Source organism: Phacochoerus africanus, chromosome 1 (genome assembly GCF_016906955.1).
Source record: "Phacochoerus africanus isolate WHEZ1 chromosome 1, ROS_Pafr_v1, whole genome shotgun sequence".
In the NCBI taxonomy this organism is placed as follows: domain Eukaryota; kingdom Metazoa; phylum Chordata; class Mammalia; order Artiodactyla; family Suidae; genus Phacochoerus; species Phacochoerus africanus.
The window spans coordinates 152,205,807-152,228,158 of NC_062544.1; the positions used below are offsets into that span (position 1 = coordinate 152,205,807).

At 52.3% G+C, this 22,352-nt stretch overlaps 1 long non-coding RNA gene across 1 annotated transcript; it reads right to left on the reverse strand.

Annotated features, from left to right (window-relative positions):
- Nucleotides 1-232: 232 nt before the first annotated feature.
- On the reverse strand, nt 233-8,430 carry LOC125128223 (uncharacterized). The gene is made up of 4 exons (XR_007135182.1): nt 8,227-8,430; nt 7,489-7,682; nt 4,176-4,368; nt 233-1,137 (listed from the first exon to the last, which is right to left on the reverse strand). It is a non-coding gene; the product is annotated as an uncharacterized LOC125128223 (long non-coding RNA).
- Between the last annotated feature and the right edge of the window lie 13,922 nt (nt 8,431-22,352).

Below are 22,352 nucleotides of genomic sequence, written 5' to 3' on the forward strand. Positions count from 1 at the left end.
CCCAAGCTCCCGATCCCTCCCACTCCCTCCCCCTCCCAAGTGGTTTTTTTGATGGGGGGGGATCAACACCTGCATTATATGGAGCTTCCCGGGCTAAGGGTCCAATTGGAGCTACAGCTACCAGCCACAGCCATAGCCACAGAGGATCTGAGCCTCATCTGTGACCTACACCATAGCTCATGGTAATACCGGATCCTTAACTCACTAAAGAGGGCCAGGGATCGAACCTAAGTCCTCATGGATCCTAGTCAGGTTCATTACCACAACAGGAACTCCTTTATCAAGTGCTTTTTAATCCACTAAATAATAGATTTGCTTCTGAGAGCTAGTTTGCATGGCTAGTATTGGTTACATTTTACATAATACTGAGGCCACAAACATCAAGGTCCCAGAACAGAGCTGTGGGGTGGAATACTTGTGTTGGGCTCTTGTAGGCACTAAGGAAACACTGAGCAGAGATGGCTCCCATGGGAGGACCAGCAGCCACAAGATTAACAGCTTCACAGATCAACCATCACAAGCAGACTCTGTGAGCCAAAGGGACATGGTCCCCTGATGGGATGTGCTGGAGAGCACAGGATAGGAATGTTAAGGAGAAATTTTCCCTGAGAAAGTGGCATGGTACTTGCCAAGGCCCTGGGGCAGGCTGGGGCTTGAGGACCTGGAGGGAATGCACAGAATATAGTACAGAGTGTAAGACATGGGGCTGCAGAGCTGGAAGAGCCCAGACAAGGTAGGGCTCTTGCAGGTCTGTCAAGGCTTTTGCCCTTACCCTAGTATCAAGGGAAGACTGACAAGTGTGTGACAGACATGCTTAGATTTGATTTTTGCTGAGAACGAACTGAAGGCCATAGGTCAATGTGGGAGAAAACCTGAGAGCCTGTTACAATCCAGGCAGAAGTTGAAGGCTTGGGCCAGGCTGGTGTAGGGACATGGATGGCGGGGAGAGATCTGGGAGTGAGTGCCCTATTTCCTCCCCAACTCTGCACCTGGAGTGTACACCTCGTCCTTACCTAGTTAAGTCCCGCTTGTTCTTCAAGGAACAGCTTAATGTACTGTCTCTGGGAAGACTTCCATGACTTGCAGAACCATCCCGTCACGTCCTCATTCTTCCCTGCACCCCTCCTTCAGGCCCAACTGCACAGTGAGAAAGTATGCAATTATGACAGGGCAGAGGTTTTGTCTGATATGCTCCCCCGTGCTGTCAGTTAATTTTCAGACCAGTGTATGACAGGTACCCAGTGGCTTAATGTGTGCCTTGAACATGGGTGGGGTGAGTGGAAGGATGGCTGTAACATTCATTCAATGTGGTAAAGTCCATACAAGGCCGGTTGTGAGGATGATGATGATAAGCTGTTCCAGTCATGGGGAGGGGGATGTGCCCAAAAGTCCAAGTGGGGTGTCTATGAGACCTAGGTATTCTAGCCTGCAGCTCGAAAGACACATCGGCCACCTGGAGCATGGCGCTACCCCCAGGCTGAAAAGGAGGTGAGAGAGCAGGACCATGTAGTGTTTCAGGACAAGCAGAAGGAAGGTTGTGGGATTTAGGGGTTGGTCACTGGGGGGTAAGGTGGGGAATGGGCGTGGGGCTGAGGGAGGCTTCCTTCCAAGCCAACCATGGGAGGGTGGTGCAGCTGAAAGGTTCAGGATGGAAGAGGTTCAAGTGTTAAATGCCTTCGGAAAGTATGCAGTGGGAAGGGGAAGCTCAAGAGTGTTGGAGAAAACTGATCCCAGCTCATACGGTTAGTGTCAGAAAGTAAGACACACGAACATGGGGAGATCTCGACAAGGCTCTTTACTTATGCAGAAGGGCGCAAGTGTTCCCAGTTCAGGACCAGCAGGCAAGCGACCAAGCACACACGAAGAAGGAAGAACCCATTATTTATTCCTAACACAGGCACTATGTCTGTCCCCTTCCCATTGGTAAGGTCAAGGTGCACACTTTTCTAGGTTGGCTAATTTGAAACAAATGGTTACTGGGAGGAGAGGGAAAAGGGGAGAGGGGTGGAGGAGGGTGTCTCAGACAAAGCAGGAACAAGATGGAGTAAACAAGGCTTCCTTTGATAGAAAAGACATGTTAATTCTCACAATTTCCCCCTTTCATTTTTTTTTTTATCAGATATTCTTTTCTTCAAACTCTGTGAGCATAGTTTGACTTTCATTGTGTCCACTAATAGTATATTGGTTTGGTAGGGAGGAGGTCCCATTTGTTTTGTTAGGTCCCATTTGTTTGTTAATTGTTGAGTAGGTCCCTTGGCACGAGTAATTATACAACATCCAACTAAGACAAGGACACTGATCACTCGACAATTAGATGGCTAAGGACTGAAGTTATTAGTCCCTTATATTTTCCAAGCCAATTTTCTAAAAGGTCTGTGAAGGGGTCATTAATACCAGAATTTTCTGAAAGTTCATCTGCTAAGGTCGTTAGTCTGCACAGGGCCTTGGTGGTGGTGCCATCTGGGGCAGTGTTATTGGGAATGAAGATGCAGCACTGGATACCCATCATTACACAGATCCCACCCTTTTCTGTCAGCATCATGTCTAAGGCAAGTCTATTTTCCCATGCCATCTGATTGGTTGGTCCCAGCTGTTCGGCTATTCCTTTAATGGCATCTTTAGTGTAAATAATGAAATCATTGATTGTAATAGATGTAGTTTATCCAATAAACAGTTTTGTTTATGGTTGACCACTAAAAGACAACAAACCAGGCTATTTGATTTCTTGCCTTAAATTTGTTTGGAAAGCTGAGTCAATATAGACCTGGGGTCAAAGGACCACCCCCAGGGGTGATGTCTCACTTTCTTTGGATTGGTTGAGTTTGCAATTGGGGCCTAAATGCCAGGGTGAAAGGGATGGCCAATTGCACGAAAGTACAGGTGCCACTCCAGTTTTCCAGAAGGGTGCTCATTAGTGGACCCCCACAATACTACCAGACATCTGCCTGAGGCACTCAGAACTGGGATTTATTGTGGAGAGTGTTGTAGGAATGGCTATCACTGCACCTGGTCACGCTGCCTAAGAAGGTTGCCTTTGCCTGTTGATCTAGACACGAGAAGTTGATGTTTTCATTTGGCGGCTGAACAGTTCTTGGGGGCTAACCCGCAGAACTTCCGACCTCAGAGAATAGCAGTGACAAAGTCCGACAGGACTTGTTATTCTAAGCTGTTTTGTCCTGGAAGAGGGCCAACATATATTCAAGATCCCATGGGTCTGATGACCATCCCAGAAGAAAGGGAACCACTTGGGCCTCTGGTCTCCCTGTGGCACAAACATTAACAGTCGATTTTGTGTAGGTGTCCACAGAATATTTTATCCATTCCAACCAGGCATTTGTGTCCCTTATCCTGTTTCTATCTGAATTGTTTGTTTGAGATTGATAATTTTGACTACTTTAGCTGTGTTAGGATTATTTTGAGGGCATGGGGTTGGGGGAAGGTGAGGGTCTATGGGAAGGAGTAGAGCTTGGAGACTGGGAAGGAAGAGTATTTGGTTGGGTTGAAGGTACCAATCTAAGAGCCACTCATCACACTGGGTCTGTTCCAGAAACATCAGCTCCTAAACTGTATATACAAGTTGCCACTTCTGGTGGCTGGGCTAGTGTAGCTGGATTGTTGATAGTCAATAAGATTGGATTACATGTTAAGTGGGTACAATTAACTGGAGGCTCTCCCCTTGAGAGATGAATCTTGTCCTTTAATGCCTGTAAGTCATGAGTATGGGGGAATGTCCACCCCTGGTACTGGTGGTCCACCAAATATCACTCCCTTGTATACATGGGTACGTATACTCCCGTCTTCCCCCTTGTCTATACAGTTCTTGTGGGCTAAGTTCTGGACAAAGATATTTATTTATGGATGACAGCTGTTTTTGATTTTCTAGAGTTCCACAATCTAGGACCTGACAAGCATCAAATTTTATGACTACTGGGTTAGGAGTCTGGGTCAAGTTAATAATTAATTTGGGTGGATAACGTGCCCATAATCCCAGGCCCCAATAATATCTCAGGGTTAGGGGATCCTATGATCCACCCTGAATACCAGACATTAATGATCCCCAAATAGTCATTCATATTAGGAATAAGTTTAAACCCTTTTTGAACCAACCAGGTTTCAGTGGTTTCCAGAAAAGTCACCCATAGCCTTTTGTCTGTTATGGCGCCCCCCTTTTTTACCTGGGTGTGGTGAGTCCATCCTCACTCGGCCATTTGAACTGCAGTTTTGGTGGTCAGCAACATGAGGAAAGGTCCCTTTCAGGTTTGTTGGAGTTTGTCTTCTTTCCATGATTTGATTAACACATAGTCTCCAGACTGATGTGGATGGACTGGGAAATCAAGTGGTGGAGTCTGGGCTAGTAATCCCTTTTGCCTGAGAAAATGAAGAGTGGAAGATAGACCAAGTGCATTAATTCTTTAACAATTGAATCTCTGAGGAGTTCCCGTTGTGGCACAGTGGTTAACGAATCCGACTAGGAACCATGAGGTTGTGGGTTCGGTCCCTGCCCTTGATCAGTGGGTTAACGATCTGGCATTGCCGTGAGCTGTGGTGTAGGTTGCAGACGTGGCTCGGATCCTGTGTTGCTGTGGCTCTGGCGTAGGCCAGTGGCTACAGCTCCGATTCAACCCCTAGCCTGGGAACCTCCATATGCCGTGGGAGCGGCCCAAAGAAATAGCAAAAAAAGACAAAAAAAAAATTTGATCTCTGAAAAAAAAAAAAAAAAATAAAAATTGATCTCTGGTTTCAAAGGTAGGCAGATTGGATTATCTACCCAGATAAGGAAGTGCATATAACATTTCATATGGAGACAGACCGATGTCTTTTCAGGGAGTGGTTCTAATTCTGAGTAAAGCAATGGGGAGACATTCGGTCCAGGGTAGCCGGGTTTCTAGCATTAGCTTAGTTAGGTGAGTTTGAAGAGCTTGATTCATTCTTTCAATTTGACCAGAAGGGGATATGTGTGCCTCGGGATATGATATTCCCATTTAATATGTAATTCTTTGGGTAGTCCCTTTATTATTTGAGCCGTAAAATGACTTCTGTTATCTGACTCTATGTTTTCAACCATCCCACATCTGAGAATCTGTTCTAATAAGGCCTTTGTTACATAACTGGTTGTGGCAGTGGGTAATGGGACAGCCTCCACCCAATGAGTTAGATGGTCTACGACTAAGATATTTGAGTCGCCCTGTTTGGGGCATTTCAGTGTAGTCGACTTGGCTACTCTGGAAAGGCCTTAAACTGAGAGACCTTCCTATGGTAACTGTTTTCTATAAAGTCTTTTAAATATTGGTCTTTCTGAACATTTTAAGCAACCTTCTATTACCTGTTTAGCTACTATGTAAATACTGGCACACCCATAGACCCTTAAGACTGTGTCACACATGGCTTGGGGTCCACAGTGGCTCCCTTGGTGTAGGTATGATAGAGTTTCTCTCCTAAGGGGTTTGGATAGCATTTCCCTCCTGTCTGGGAGGAACCATCTTCCCCGAGCATCAGGCTGAGCCCTAGCTGATGTAGCTCTTCCGTCTTTTTCTGAAAAGGAGGGAATTATTTTGGGAAGGGAGGGAGTAAGATCAAAGATAGGGACCTCTGATTCTAATGCCACCCTCTTGGCTTCCTCATCTGCAAGGGAGTTTCGGCATGCTTCACATGAGACCCCCTTTTGGTGGCCTGGCACATGTACTACCGCTGTTTCTTCTGGGAGCTGGAGGTTGTCAAGTACCTGTGTGATTAATTCTCCATGTATTAATCCCTGTCCCTTATTTTTAATAAGCCCTCTAATGGTTTATCCTTCCAATCCTCTATCTTTTGTAACTTTTTGGAAATATCTGGCCAACTATTAGCTATGAAATGAAGTTTGAACATGCCCTGTCCTAGAGGGTCAGTGGAATCTCTTCCACCATATCTTCTCATTTGAGCTTTGAGTCTGCAAAAATTCAGCTGACCCCTCCTCTTTACCTTGCTGTACTTCAAACGACTTAGATACATTTTGAGTCCAAGGTAGGCATCTCTAATTCCCTGAATTATTTCTCAAGTCTATCATATGCTCCTGGTGGGTGGCATTATCACTGTCCCACCGGGGTCCTCGCTGGGAAATTTAGTTTCTGCCAGAACTTCCCCAGCCTGGGGAGGGTGGGTTCGCTCCCACAAGGCCATAGCTGCCCTTCAAATCATCCCCCTTTCTTCCCCGGAAAATAGAATGCTCAAAATAGACATTAATTCGGACCATGTATAGACTTGTGGTCCAGGGAACTGACCCACGTGATCCATTACCCTGTATGGGTCCTCCAACAATGGCCGCAATTCCCTCTTAAAATTTCGGACCCCAGTGCTGGTTAAAGGGGCATTTACATATCCTATTCCACCCCCACCCAAGGGAACCTCTGGTAGTGGGAATAGTGGCTGTGGCTCTTCTTGTTGGTCCCCAGGGGCACTGGAGGGAAGCAGAAAATTTCAAATGTCCTGACATTGTTTTAACTCTCGCCTAAGCCTGGAACAAGGCCTTGTCACATCCTTTGGTTTTGTTGAGGCGGTGGACTCTGACCTTGTGGATGGCGGCAGCGGGTCTGCACAGTGGGTCCTAGACCCCTCTCCCTTCTGTGCGCCCCTAGTGGCAGCTGTTGTGGGATCGAGGCCAGCTCCATTTTGGGGACTGTAAGGTGGAGGGAGTCAAGGGGGGGGGTCCCATGGAAGGGAGGAGGTCTCAGAATGTTCTTGGGTTTCTGCCTCATTTCCGTTCTGTTCCCGTGTTCTGAGAGGAAATAAGATGACTAGTCCCTGCCGCCAACAGAGAGTATAGTCAGTTTCCTCCTGGGACCCCTATGTCTTGTCCTGGACAAACTGAATGAGCAGTTAACAGATCCAATCTTCGTCCAATCTAAACTTTGGCCAGAAGACAGATGTGGCGAGAACAGCTGTCTGTGTTCAGATAAAACAACATTTAATCATTCTTCCCTTCTTTTTGTTCTTCGTCCGTGGATTGTCACCCCAATACTTTTAACATCAATCCCAGAGGACTGTCCAAAGGAATCTGGATCCTCCTCCATCCAGAAAGCCTCCAAGTGGAGGTGTGGGTCAGGAAGTTTTACTTCCCATGTGCCTGGGATAGTGCCCTGATTCTCTGACTTCACCCAAAATCTCTGGTCTTACCCAAGACCTTTTTTTGGTCTTCTTGTCTTTTCTAGGGCTGCACCCTTGGCATATGGAGGGGTCTAATCAGAGCTGTAGCTGCCAGCCTACACCACAGCCACAGCAACACCAGATCCAAGCCGCGTCCGTAACCCACACCACATCTCATGGCAACACCGGATCCTTAACCCACTGAGGAAGGCCAGGGATCCAACCTGCAACCTTATGGTTCTTAGTCGGATTCATTTACCACTGAGCCACGACAGGAACTCCTCCCCTAAGACCTTTTGAGGCTTACCGATCCCTTTCTTCGACCACCAAGGAGAGACTCAGTTGCCCCCACAACACGACCTTGCCTACCCTGGTCTGTGCCTGGAGTTGCCTGGTCGCTGCGGTTGCTGTTTTCCTCAGACTGTCCTCCTGCACTGTCGAGAACCCTCCACGAGTTTGAAGTTCACAGGCACGGACCTCTCAATTCAGGGCCGTGGGATGTGGCTCCCCTCCTCGAAAATACGCACTCAGGTGGACCTCGAATCCTGGATGAGCCCCCAAAACTGTTGGGGAAAAGTGACCCCGGCTCAGATTGTCAGTGTTGGAAAGTAAAACACACGAACACGGGGAGATCTCGACAAGGCTCTTTACCTCTGAAGAAGGGCGCAAGTGCTCCCCTTCGTGACCAGCAAGCAAGTGAGCAAGCTCACATGAGGGAAGAACCACTACTCATCCTCAATGCAGGTGGTACATCTGCCCCCTTCCCATTGGCCAGGCCAGGGCGCAAATTCTACTAGATTGGCTAATTTGAAACAAACTGTAACTGGGAGGAGAGGGAAGAGTGGAGGGGTGGAGGAGGAGGGTGTCTTAGGCACAGCAGGAACAAAATGGAGCAACTAAAGCTTCCTTTGAGAGAAAAGACATATTTACTTCTCACAAGAGGATGAAAATAATGGCGTACAGTCGGAGGTTTCCGAGGCCGGGAGGGTACAGAGGACGCTCGCTGCAAAGCGGGGGTGGCGGGGTCCTCGGTCCATCACCCTTGAGGCGGGCAGAGCTTATCACCCGCGATGAGGGTCCCAAGAGCTAACACGTGAAGGCACTTACCTCATGGCTGCTCCTTCAGCATGCACACTGGTTCCTCCGAAGAGCTTTTGGCCGCGCCGGTGCCTCAGTGCTGCTCTTCCCTGGGCCGGGGCTACGGCCCCTAAAGCGTCGGGACAGCGGGTCCTTCAGTCTTCCCGCCAGCTTAGTTCGGATAAACCCCTCACTTCCGGGCAGGAACAGGAAGAACATGAGGCGAAAACCCTAGAGCTCGGGTCGGCGGGTGCCCTCTGCTGGGCCGGCGGGCCGAGCGCAGGCCGGAGAGGGAATTGCGTAGGCGCCCTAGTGCCTTTCTGAAACCCGTGTACACGTCACTAGAGGCTCCAGGAGGTAGAGCCTAGTGCGCAGGCGCAGAGGGCCCGCCCGGGCCAGGCGGAGAGAAGCCGCGCATGCGCATGGCCACACCCTGCGTGAAGACGAGGGCTACAGTTGTGGCGCCACCTAGGGGCGAGGGTCTGGAGCAGCCGCCTGGCCTGGACCAGAGCTGGGCTTGGCCTCGTCCATCACCCCTGAAGCGTCGGGGGAAGGCCTGTGTGCCCGCCGCCCCAGCTCCGCGCATTCCCAGCACTCGGGTTCCCTCCGCCCTGCGCTTCCCTGGTCCTGGGTTCCCTAGTGGCCAGTGGGGTCTGGTCTCCCCTCTAAGCCGGAGGTGAGGGAGATGTGGTCTGGCTCATGGCGCTCGGCCAGGTGACACAGACACGTCCACTAGTCACGGACCAGCCTCCTTCCTGAGCCCATAGTGGGAGCTCCCGGGCCACGTTCGGTCTCGGTGCCCAGGCCAGACCGGCGCCCAGGGCAGCCCACCGTCCAGCCCCATTGTCCACCCTGGCTCCTCCACGGCTGGGCCTCAAGCTGCCCCACGGCCGCGGGTGGTCGCAGGGAGGAAAAGGCGGCTGAAGAAGAGAGCCAGGTGTCAGTCTGCCCCTCCATTTGTCTTGGAGGCTGACACGGAGAAACCCCAGAGGGCCGAGTGCGCCCTCACAGTTTCACCACAAGTATCCTGGCCGGGCGTCTGGCGCCCAGCTGATAGTGCAGCCGGGCCGCAGCCCCGCCGGAAGCGCTGCCAGCGGTTGGGGCCGCCGCCCAGACAGGAAAGGCCCCCGCGCCCGGCCCGTGGTCTCCCTGCGCCGGCTGCTGCCTGCGCGGTGGGGCCAGGCCAGAGCCGGGCAGCCAGGGACCCAGACGTCGGGACCTACCCGTCACTTACCTGGGGAGCCAGGGAGGTGACACGGAGAGAAGACGGAGCCTGCAGACTTGAGCCAGAGCAGAGGAGATCTCCCCTCCCAAGTCACCCTCCGTGGTGGCCCGGATACATTCCCAGCTTCCGTGGGGTTGTTGGTCCCAGAGTCACTGTGACAGGTCCAGAGCCAAGTGCAAGGAAACATAAGTCAATAGAAGGGTACAGCAGTGGGTGTGGGGAAGAGCAGGCCGAGTGGGACAGAGTTAAGAGGAGCAGCCACAGGGTCTGGAGGATTTGCAGGTGGGCTATGATGGGAAGGGAGGAGCCCAGACTCCAGGCCCTTTTGCCATCCATTCAGGAGGTGGGATACAGAAAGATATTTTTTAAGGTGAGAAAGGCAAGAGCCTCTTTAAATGCTGGAGGGAAGGAAGGAGGTCGTAGGGAAGGAGAAGTTGTAGATCCAGGAGAGAAGGGGCCCATGGTGAGAGAGTCCGGAAGAGTGGGGCTGGAGGGAATTGCAGGCCAAAGGGAAATTTTAAGGGTGGTCTCTGAGCAGTTGGCTGTGCCCCTATTCCCAGCTCTGTGGAGGAAACCTCATCAAGCTTCACCTCCTGGATGGCCTTCCTGACATCCCAGGTGGCCAGGAGGCCCCTGCCTTGCTCCCTTGCCTCCTTAGATTCAGAGCACACTCTCTGCAGAGCTGAAGAGGCAGCACATGGAGGCCTGCGATTCATTTAACAAATATCTTTATCATGTGTCAGGCACTGTTTTAGGCACTGAGGATACAGTACATAGACAAAGTTGTGTGAGACCTAGAGAGATCAGAAACTAGAAAATAAACCTTTGCAGGTGGCAATGGGTGCTATAAAGGAAATAAGACAGGGTGGTTTGATCAACAGATTTAGCCTGCAGGCTCCCTGGGAGGAGGAAGCAGGGCACAGAGAAGGGTGGCACGGCTGGGTTGGCTGTAGGGCTGAGTGAGTCCCCAAGTCCTGCTGAGCACCCCCCATCTCCCCTGCCCCACCACCCAGCCCCTAGCGGCTGCAGAACCTCCTGCTTCCAAGTCTTTGCCCAGGGGTCCCTGCTCCCTCTCTTGGGACAAGACCTTCTGTCTGGGGCTGAAGTCTTCCTGCGCCAGCCAACATGTGAGAGCCCTTCTGACCCTGACACTCTGGAGTTGTTGTTGGACCAGCGTCTGTTAAGGAGAGAGGAGGACAGGCTTTGTTTGTGTGTTTGGCTGAAATGTGGGTGGCAGCGGGGCCCTTTGGAAGAGGGACCGTCAGACCTGCCCAGGGTTGTTTGGTTCCGAGATCACTTAGGTTCCTTCTACCCATTTCCTGACTCAGACAATGGCCACATACTACCTGTGTTACGAGGATAAAAAACATAAAGATCAAGTAAAGCCGGCATCTTGTGTATGTGTCAGGGGAGGATATTGGGGCCCTTTCCATGCTTGTGAATTGTAGGCCCTGGTGGAACTGGACTTGAAGGCCTGTCCCATCTGTTGTCCCCTGCAGGCGGCTTGGGGAGACTGGCAGGTCACAGGCTCTGGCAGGATGGCTGCAGTGTGCTCCTCCCTCACTGGTGTCCCCCTGGCTTTGTGCAGTTTGTATGTTGAGTCCCTATAGCAGATCTGAGAGAGGGTGTAATTCATTTCCATTTCCAGTAAGGACAGGAAGCCAGGGAGGAGAAGTGCCTCTTTGGGGGTCACTCTTCCATCAGGCAGGTCAGGGACAAACCAGGTTGGCAGAAGGGATGGTTTTGTGGTGCCACCCTCCCAGGGCTGGGCCCCAAGAAGGAGGCCCCCCCTGCACAGCTCTGGGCTTCTCTGAAGTGTTGATGTCCCCAGAGAGCAGCTGGAGACAGGAGGGTCTGGGGACATGGCACCTTGGTGACACAAAAGAAACCCTGACTCAGAGGGTGGGTCACCAGAGAAGATGCCCGGTGGCACAGTTGTGATCTAACACCGGCAGCTGCACAGTCCTGCTTCTCACTCTTTATTTAACTGGGTGAAACCAAATTAGATGATGAGACCAAACTGAGTGGGGGGGGGGGGCACCTGTCAGAGAGCCCTCAACAGCTGGCTTAGTCCTTTCTTAGCTGTGTGACCAATGGCAAGGCTGCCCTACAACTCTGTTTCCATAAAATGGGGTGATTTTAATTCCTAACTCTGAGTCACTGTTGGTGTGAGGCTCAAAGGAGTTGATGGAATGGGTGCTGGCCCACAGTAAGTGCTGGATAGGGGTCCATGGTTATGGGAACGTTTAGCCTGGGTGATGTGAGCCCCTGGCCCCTGTGAAGCAGGTAGCTGGCCAAACACCCATCTGATCCAGCTCCCACTTGAGAGGGGTCGCTGAGTCCCTTTTGTCTTAAGTCACACCCCCTATGACCTCAGGGAGCTCGGGGGCAGCTAAGAGGCCATTCTCTGGGAGGCCAGCCACCCTCAGGTCTCAAACCTAGAGTGGGTGGGGTGCTCCCAAGATTGCTGTAGGGTGACAAGGACTTTCCCTGACCAGATACTAGCTGGGTTTCTCCAAAACTTCTTTTCAACTAGGCTCTGACTTTCCACTCCCGTATTCCTCTCTGCACTGCCCAATTTTAGCAAGGGTCCTGCTAAGTCACTTTAGCTAGATCCCCCACCCTGCACATCTGGGTGTGTCCCTCACCTCTTGCCAACCCCTGGGTGATGTCTGATTGCCTAGCTCACCTGCAGCGGGGGTCCTGTGGGGCTGGTTTAGCCAGAATGTCCCCTACCCCCGCTGTTCCCTCTTAGTCATTTCCATCCACTGCTCCCATCTGCTCCTTGGCGGTAAACTCCCCTTTCCTTGTTGTCTTCAGGATTGAGCCCCATCATGCTCCCTCTACAAAACCCTAAAGTAGGCCCCCCCTTGATACAGTTTTCCTTATTAACAGTATAAAATAATAGAGGTCACGGGGGACTACCCTTGTGGGGCACACAGCAGGTATGCAGTAAATCTCCCACTCTGTCCCCCAGGTGGCCACTGGACGTCTTCTGTGGATGAGTTTTGTGGCTCTAATAGAGTTCCAGCTCTGTTTTCAGGGCCTTAGTCTACCTTTCGCGATGTGGGGCAGCTGTGCCCTGACCCCTCAGTGGGGAGAGAGGCTCTAAGAGCCTTGCTTTGCTCTAAAGACCCTCTGAGGCCAGTGGGGACTGTGACTCCATTGCCACCAGAGGGCACCCCTGCCCAGGAAATCCACGTCAGTCCCCTTGGTGCCTGCCCAATGGGGGAGGTCCCCAGCAGAGTCCTCTCACATTCGCTGGCTGTGCAGCCATGTCTGCCTTAGATCCCCCGTCACTAGGATTGTCACTGGAGCTACTGCACGGGTCTTTGTGCAGACTGAGCAGGAGGATGGTGGTGGAGCTCTCAGAGGAGTGGGGACCCAGTGCCTGAGGTGGGGACTCGGATCCTCATGGCTCTGGGTCCCTACGGCTGCCCCATGGCAGGAGGTCCCTGCTGAGGAAACTGGAGGCTCAGGAAAGTCAGCTCAGGGTTCTGCATGGTGAGTCTAGGCCCCAGGGGGATTCAATCCCAGTGATGGTCTCCAGCTGGGGGCCAGTCATGCCACATTGGTCAGGCCTTTGCAACAACCAATGCCAGAGAGCCTGCAAACACACTGTGCGCAGGGGGCCAAGGCAGCTCTGGACCAGGTTCTGTGGGGACCTGGGGACAACCTCAGGCTGTGGTCCCTCCTCTCGAATTGCCCTTTGGTATCGTGGCCCAGTGATGGAATGTCAACTGAGAGATGGCCTTCCTGGAATCCCAGCTGGACCCACAGGCCGCCATATGCCAGGCCCATACCTCCCGGTGGCCATGCCTGGGCTGCACCCACCACTTTGACCCCTCTCTCTGTCAAATCCTCTCTACCCTCCAAGGTCCAGTTGAAGTTTGCCCCTCAACACACTACATGAAACCTTGTCCAGTGGCCAAAAAAGCCACTGATGTCCTTGCTCTGTGAGGAAGCTTCTCTCCTTGTCTGCCTGGGAAAACTCCTATGCATTCACTAAAGCCCAGTCCCCCAGGGGTTTTAATGCCACTCTCCTTCTCTCTCCTAGACAGAGATGGTTACTTCCTTGCTGGGCTGTCCGTATGTTTGAGTTACAGCGATGTAATAGTATCACTGCTTTGGTTTACATTTATATTCATTAAAAAATGTAGCCTGCATTTTGAAAAATTTTAAAGTAATATTTGCTTGTGGTAAACATTCAAGCAAATCAGGCGGGTTGAAAGGCAAAGTGGAGGCTTCCACCTTCCTACCAGGCCCCAGGTGTCATCCTTCCTTCCAGAGGAAAACTTTGTTAGCAGTTACTTGTGAATTCCTCAGGGAGCTCTCCAGGCATGCACTTCCCAAGGCTAGGAGGGGACCTGCCCTCTGGGGGTGCCAGGGCTGCTCACAAGATGCTCGGAAGATGTTGCCCGGGTTGCCTTTGCTTTCTTACATCACTGACTGGCCGTGTGTAGCCTGGGAACTGGTGAATCGCCTTGCTGCAGGCACAGATACATTTTCTTTTCTTGCAGAATGTTATTATCATCATGAACAGTTGACTTGGTCTTCGACATTTAAGACTCAGGAGGTGTTTCCTAAAGCCTTGAATTTTCTATGCCTTTTGAGAAAATGCAGATGATCAGAGACCATGGGGCCTGTGCTCCAGCAATGGGCCCTGGGCATGAGCAGCATCACCCACCCTCTGTGCCAGTTTGCACAGCCCCTGCTTCCGTCTGCTTCTGGCCCCTGCAGTGGTGTCCGTCCCCTGCCTGGCCCTGAGGCCGCTGATCTGTGGCCCTGTACCTGCAGCTACAGAGGCAGGTGATTTGCAGGAAATCATCGGTGACAAGCACTGCAGCAGCTGAGTACCTGGGGAGGTGGAGGAATGATTGAGAGGGAACCCAGACCATGTGGGGCCAGGATGTCCTCCGGGTTGATGTCACCCAGGATAGCACTGGGCTTGCACTCTGGATCCTTGAGTTCTGCGGGCAGGGACTCCTCAGCACATAGAAGTGTGGCAGGGATATGCCTGCCTTGCCCCACCCTGGATGCAAGTGGCCTGGACAGGTGCCTCTGTGCCCCCTGCTGAGGAGGAGTTCAGACACACAGGGCAGTGACCTGGCGAGATCCCTGGCTTATGGGCAGGTTGACCTGGTGGGACAGGTGTGCTGCGGCTGCCTCCGCAGAGCTCTAGGTGAGGAGGGTGGGAGGTAGGGTCTTAGGCTCAGCACTTCCAAAAGGGAGCTAGGAATACCGCTGAAGCGTGGGCTCAGAGCTGGAGATGGAGGCATCCCATGTGGCATGCTCCATTACCAGAAGGCCTTCTCCTGCCATGTCTGATTGGCTAGTGCCCTCAGTTCCTCAGAGAAAAGGTTTTCTTTTCTTTTTTTCCCTCAAGAGCGGGATGCTCATCATCTCCAATGATGGGAAAGCCTGTTCAGTGAACATGTTTTGTTCTATAGAAAACCCACTGGGTTTCCCTCAGGTTCTATTTTCCCATTGCAGATGGGAGGCTTCACTGGCCTGAACCTGTGGACTGGTGGTGGGGGGGGACGAATGTGTGACCCCAGTGCCACCCCGGACGGGTTCCCCACCCCGCTGCAGAGGTGGAAAGGTGTTCTGCAGCACTGGGAGGAGACATCAGCCAAGGAAATTCCCATCTCCTTCCAGCACTTGGGCTGAGGAGCCCGCAGGACCTGGTGGAGCTGCAGTTGGCCCGAGGCCCCAGTGTTGGGCACAGGGGCTTCCAGGCACAGGGGTCTCCTCAGGCTCCCACCCACCTCATGCACAGCAAGGGCCTGATCAGCCCAGGGCCAACTGGCAGGGAGCCTGGCTGCCACGATGCTCATCCGGCTTCACACCTGGCCTCTTCCCGCTCTGGGTGCCCAGGACTTGGTGCTGCAGCTCGGGGAGTGGGGCCGAGGCTTTGGGGCAGGCAACACAGCCCTCCTGCCCATCTCTGGCTGAGGCCCCCTGTCTTTCCTTTCCCAGCGTGCCCCTCCACCTGCCCCTGCACCTCTGGTGGGGGGGGGCAGGGGAGGTTGTTGACAATTCTGCATTAATCTCTCTGCCTGGGCCTCCTGGTCAGGTGGTGCTTATCAGGGTTCCGCTCTTGTCAGATGGGCCTTCCGGAGCCCGTGGGTGAGGGGGGGCCGTGGCAGCCCTGCTGTGGGCCCTGGAGGCCTCCTCACCATCCTTGGCCTTCACATCCCCCGCCCCCCCCACCGCGGGCTGCCTTCTTTACCACATCAGGATACAGAACATTGCATGAATTCCGGTCTCAATGGAATTATTTCAGAATTCTGGTCAACCGCAAGCTTGGGGTATTTCACAAACTATCTATCACTGCTGTTTGCGGGGCAGAGCCTGAGCTGGGGGGAGTAACGGATGCAGGGAGGCCCCGTCCACTGCCTGGGGGGTGGTAAGTCCCCACCCACCTTGGGCCCCCCCCCCAGCAGAACCCAAGGTCCTGCAGGCATTGTGGGGGGGGGGCGGCTCAGGAGAGGCAGCAGGGAGCTAGGCCCTGGGACAGGAAGGCTGGATAGGGAGAGGCAGGGTAGGGGAAGCACCCAGGTGTGGGGTGCACTCCTGGCCCTTCCACCTGCCAGCAGTGGACCCTGGCAAGTACTCCGTGAGTCTCCAGCTCTGCCCATAACATTACACATTTAAAAATACTGCCTCTGAATCTGCCTGGGAATCAACTCTTAAATGGCATTCATGAAATATTATTTTGTTAACAATTGTAACATATTTTGACTATGTAGGAAAAAGTTTCTATTTCTTCAAGAGTGTCCTGGACTGTGTGGAGGTGAGGTGAGCTCTGTGATCCTGCCCTCCTGCTTTTTTAAAATCTTTTTAGGGCTACCCTGCAGTATATGGAAGTTCCCAGGTTAAGGGTCAAATCAGAGCTGCAGCTGTGGCCTATGCCACAGCCACAGCAATGCGGGATCTGAGCCATGTCTGTGACCTACACCACAACTCACAGCCACAACTCACACCACAACTTAAGCCAGATCCTTAACCCACTGAGTAAGCCTGGGGATCGAATCTGCATCTTCATGGATCCTAGTCAGGTTTGTTATAGCTGAGCCACGGTAGGAATTCCATGTGATTCCCTTTGAAATGCCTCAGCATAAAAAATAAAATGAATTAAAGATTTCTTCTGGTCTTGGGAGTTCCTGTTGTGGCTCAGTGGTTAACGAACCAAACTAGGATCCATGAGGATGAGGGTTCGATCCCTGGCCTCGCTCAATGGGTTAAGGATCCGGCGTTGCCACGAGCTGTGGTGTAGGTCGCAGATGCAGCTCGGATTCTGCGTTGCTGTGCCCCAGTGTAGACCGGCAGCTGCAGTTCCGATTTGACCCCTAGCCTGGGAACCTCCATATGCTGTGGGTGTGGCCCTAAAAAGACAAAAAGACAAAAAAAAAAAAAGACAAAGATTCTTCTGGTCTTTACTGTCACCCTCGAGGCTTGATGGTCATGAGGTTGGGGACAGGCTGAGGAAGAGGTGGCACTGAGGAGAAGGGGCTGGTCGAAGGCAAGCTTAGGAGGTGGGTAAAGGGAGTCGGGAAAGGGCAAAGGGTCCTGCAGGAGGTGACAGGGGTTGCAGGGTGGCTGGGGTGGGGGTGGCCTGCACATCCAGTCCTCCCTCCTCTGCCTGTCATCTGGGGCTGGAGGCCAGTAGTATGGCAGTTCATGGAAGAGCTGTGTTTGGGCAGCACTGGTGGCTGGAAGATGGCCAAGCTGGTTCTAGAGAATGATGGGGCTTTGGGCTGAGCCAGTAGGTCAGAAATGATGTCACAACCCACTGATACTGCCACTAATAGCAATGAGAAGGACTTATTAGGGTTGGTACTGTACCAACTTTCACCTTTAACTCATTCGATCCTTGCAACAACCTTACAAAGTAGGTACTGTTACTGTGCCCTTTTAAAAATAAGAAAACTAAGCCAAGGAGAGATCAGTGAGCTGCTGGAGACACTCAGCCAGGGGTGGAGGAAGCACTGGGCCCAGGCGGTCCTGCTCTGCAGACTTGCCCTTGACACCAGACATGACCATGGAAATCATGGGGGGCCTGGGAACCTTAAGACATGTCAGGTTTTAAATTTGTATCAATTTAGTCTGAATTATCAAACTAACATAACACTGAAGAAAGTTTTCAAAATAGCAGACAAAATGAACAAACAAAATCTTTCTCAGCAAAAGTTGCAGGCCCGCCTGGCCGGGGGGTGTGCTTTTGCTCAGGGGATGTTTTCATGAAATATAACTTTCCCTCCCTCCTCCCGCCATTCTCTCTTCCTCTCTTTTTATGACTTTCTGAGGCTAGATTTCCAGAAATGGGGAAACGGGCCAAGGGGAATAACTTAAAAATTTTTTAAATGGTTCCTGGCAGCTTTGTGTGAAGCCCAGCCTTCCACCAGGGGATCCCCATGTGTGGGTGCTGCATGTTGGGTGTCAGTGATCATAAGCTGTATCTTAGATCACTCTTCACTTTTCAGAGGCTGATGGGAAGTGCTGGGTCCCAGCATCGCTATCACTATGGTCATCTGCAGGGTGTTATCTAAGGCCCTTTCAGGAAGTGCGAGGGCCTGGCAGAGACTGGGGCTTGATCAGGGCTTTCTCATGAGAGATAGATGCACACCATAGGGGGCGAGTGTGGATCACACAGAGGGTGACCCTGAGCCCATGCCTGGGGACCCGACTGAGATCTGGAAGTTTGCTCTGTTGGCTGTGCCTGTGGTGGGATCCAAAAATTTCACATAAGTCCTTAAAACAGCCCATTTTGTCAAGTCAGGGAATATTTAAGTGAAGGTTTCCCTGGAGTACCACCCCCCTTGCCTTGGCCCTAGGAATGGCTTGAATTTGGATTCTGGATTTATGTTTAGGATGCCTGGGCATAAGTAAACATAGAACCTAACACTTGCATTTGGCTACTGGCCCTTTTAGCATCTGACTGCTAAAGCGCCAGGGATGGTATGGGCTATTTGGTCTTTGTGAAGGAATCTGGCACTTTGCTAAGGTTACAGAGCAGCTCAAGAAGGCCCCCTGGTGACATCATAGGGCTGTGCCACTTCAGCACCTGGCCCCTCCCACCCCTCCATGCAGCCCCTAGAAACTTCTGGTTTCTACATGACACCCAGGGCAGCTTTCCCTGGCCTGGAATGCCTGGCCACTGTGTTTGCCCTCTTGGGGGCAGCCACGGCTCAGGGAAGAGATGGCCCCGCCCCAGTGCAGCTGCCAGCTTGGGAGCTCAGGCCTGGAGGCCACTGCCCAGGGCCCCACCTTTTACGTCTGGGGCAGACCTAGTGGCCCTTGATGGAACAGTGGCTTGGGGATGAGCTTCCTCAAAAATAAAAGAAGGATTGGGCAGGACTCCACATGGGAGGGTCTCTTCCAGCTCTCCAGGGGGCTGCCTGGAGGCTCTGGGCCTGGCCTCGGGGGCGCGGCATTAAGACCCAATGATGGCCTCCTGAGTACAAGCAGAAAGTGTCCCCTAGGACCCCTGAGACCTCTGTCCCAAGGCCCCTCCCTTCAGGAACGGGAGAGCCTTCTAGAACATGAACATAGACAAGATAGAACAACATGTGACAAATTGTGGGATCCTGCTAGTATTTAAATCACACAGATTCACACCTAAGAATAAAGGGCTTCTGTAGCTATAACTTCATTTGGAGATAATATAAGAAAGTCTAAACTGGAGGTGCTTTGTGAAAGCAAGGCTTGGATAAAAAGCACCCCTGACCTCCTGGGGTTCACCTCACAGACTGGCCCATTGGTTCCCATAAGCGCTCTCCTCAGGGGCTCACACTGGCCATCCCACGGCCCTCCCCAGGGCCCCATACCTGTGATCCCACAGGGCTAGTGGAACTGCTGATAGGCCAGCTGTAGGTCAGCAGAGATGTGCTGCAGCCAGCCCCATGTTCTTCTCCTTTCTGGGCCAACAAGAAAAGTAAATGCAGCAGGTAATCCATCCCACACCTGTTTGGGTTGTGTGCCCTGAAAATAGTGAAAAGGGGAGCAGAATAAGGGGTGTCTGTGGCAGCAAGCAGGTGTCTTCTAAAGGAAGCCAGCTCAGGATTCTCAGTCAGCCTGGAGGGGTGGGCATGGCCGCAGCAGGCCCTTTTTTAGCCATAGTGCCCAGGGCTCCTGGGCACCCCCTGTGGCCACCCCTCTCACTTAGGCTTCTTGCCTGTTCCTGGGGACCTCATTCTGGGGCCAGGAGCATGGGTATCAGCATTCTCAAGGTCAGGGCAGGGCTGCTTAAACTTCACTGCCTCCCATCCACCTGGAGGTCTTGCTCCCTGGCAGGCTCTGATTTGGTTCACCTGGGCGGTCCCTGTGAGACTCTGACACCCACGGGCACTTACTCAGGACCCTTCACAATACCCTTCTGTCCTCCAGAGACAAACGGCCCAGGCCGATCTTGGTTTTTCTTTTTTTTTTCTTTCTTTTTTTTTTGTCTTTTGTCTTTTGCTGTTGTTGTTGTTGTTGTTGCTATTTCTTGGGCCGCTCCCGCGGCATATGGAGGTTCCCAGGCTAGGGGTCGAATCGGAGCTGTAGCCACTGGCCTACACTAGAGCCACAGCAACGCGGGATCCGAGCCGTGTCTGCAACCTACACCACAGCTCACGGCAACGCCGGATCCTTAACCCACTGAGCAAGGGCAGGGACCGAACCCGCAACCTCATCGTTCCTAGTCGGATTCGTTAACCACTGCGCCATGACGGGAACTCCCGATCTTGGTTTTTTGAGTGTTCACAGCCAGCTATGTACTTCCACCGGAGGAGGGCTTTTGTGCACACCCTGCTCCCCTGTGGAAGGAGATGAGAAAATAGGCAGAGCACAGAGTCAGCTAAGAATTGTGCTGAAATCTGGGGGTGGGGGGGATGTGCAGATTGCTGAGAGAAGATGGGAAAGGGAGGACTGGGGCCCACGGGAAAGGGAGATGACAAGAAATTGCTGGTGATGGGATCGTCACTGGCCTCTTAATTACTTCTATTAATTACCCTTAGGGTGTTCCTGTGTGATTGAGGACATGTCCATTGCTGTCTGTCATTTAAACTGCCCTAGGGTTTCAGTAAACCTCACAGTGTTCCCGGCATCTCATGTGTATGGTTGAGGAGCCCCAGGGTGAGGGCAGATGGTGCAGTCCCACCTCGAGGTCCAGGTTGAGATGGGGGAGAACAAGAGGCAGCGTGGAACCATGAACTGTCAGGAGGAGAGGAACTCCTGGGACCCACAGAAATTTGGGGGAGAGAGTCGGACAGCCCAGCACACTTCTGTTGAGGGGAGGGCAACCTTGGCAGATACCTGGGTTTTATGAGGACATGAGGAGGGCTCACTGTATACGCCTACCCGCATGGGTGAGGCTGCTGTGTCAGCACCGTTACCTCCATGGTAGTCAGGGCTTCTTTTGCCTTTAAGAGACAGAAACAACCCAAACTGACATAAGGAGCGGGGAAAGTAATTTATTTTTATTCACTTAAAAAGCCAGGGTCATTTTGGGCATGGCTGGCTCAGGCCCCCACCCCAGGCTTCTGCTGTTGGCCATGTTCTCAGCAGGTGTCCCTCCACGCCCACCCTGTGGCTGTGAGACTGAAATGCAGAATTTTGAAGTGTTGGGAAATTAGAAACAAACAAGGAAATCTTGCTGAATAATGCCAGCAGAACCCTGTGCAGGACAGGGGTTGGCTGGAGCTGGACCCTGCTTTCCAGTTGCAGTGAGTTGAGGCAAGAGGAGAAGTGAGGGGGCGGGAGGGGGTCTGGACTGCAGGAGGGCATCCCTGAGACCAGCTGCAGTCTTGGGCTGAGCCTTGCTTGGCCATTTGCCTCCCTTGCAACTAGGGTTCTGGCCAATGGGACAGAAGCCGCCCCCTGAGTGGAGGTGTCGGGGAAGGATCCTGAGGCCGGGTCAACTGTTTTCATCCCCTCTTCTTTCTTCCTCCAGCAAGGACATGCTTGTGGCACAGCTTGGAAAGGCATTTAGCTCTTGCTAAACCACATGGATTAAAAAAATATATGTTTTGGAGTTCCCTTCGTGGCTCAGTGGTTAACGAACTCGACTAGGAACCATGAGGTTGCAGGTTCGATCCCTGGCCTCGCTTGGTGGGTTAAGGATCCAGCGTTGCCATGAACTGCGGTGTAGGTCGCAGACGCGGCCCCGGATCCCGCATTGCTGTGGCTCTAGTGTAGGCTGGCAGCTACAGCTCCGATTTGACCCCTAGCCTGGGAGCCTCCATATGCCCCAGGTGTGGCCCTAAAAAAGGGAAAAAGAACAAAAAAAGTGTATATATATATGTTTTTAGTTACAAAAGTAATGCATACTCAATGTAAAAAGTCCAGATACACCCAAATATGTGTAGTAAAAAGTGAAAGTCCCTCAAGCCCCTTTTCCCTAAATCTGACTCTGCCCAGGCAGCTCCAGTTAACATTTTGGGGTGAAGCCCTCCACGTTTTCTGCGCACAACTGCTGCACTGAACCCTTTCCTGCTGAATTCTGTGGCCTCCATCGACTGGCCGCACACAGGTCGGCCTCCACCTTGGGGGATCCCAGCATCACCCCACGCTGGCTCTAGTGTTATTTACTTACTTATTCTGCTACAAGTGGGCAGTGAGAGAGTCACTTTTTAACTACAATTTTATTTATTTATTTATTTTATCTTTTTGCCATTTCTTGGGCCGCTCCCTTGGCCTATGGAGGTTCCCAGGCTAGGGGTCTAATTGGAGCTGTAGCCACCGGCCTACGCCAGAGCCACAACAACACCGGGTCTGGGGCCGCGTCTGCAGCCTACACCACAGTTCATGGCAATGCTGGATCCTTAACACACTGAGCGAGGCCAGGGATCGAACCTGCAACCTCATGGTTCCTAGTCAGATTCATTAACCACTGCGCCACAATGGTAACTCCACAATATTATTGTTTATAGCCTCATTGCCTCCTTTT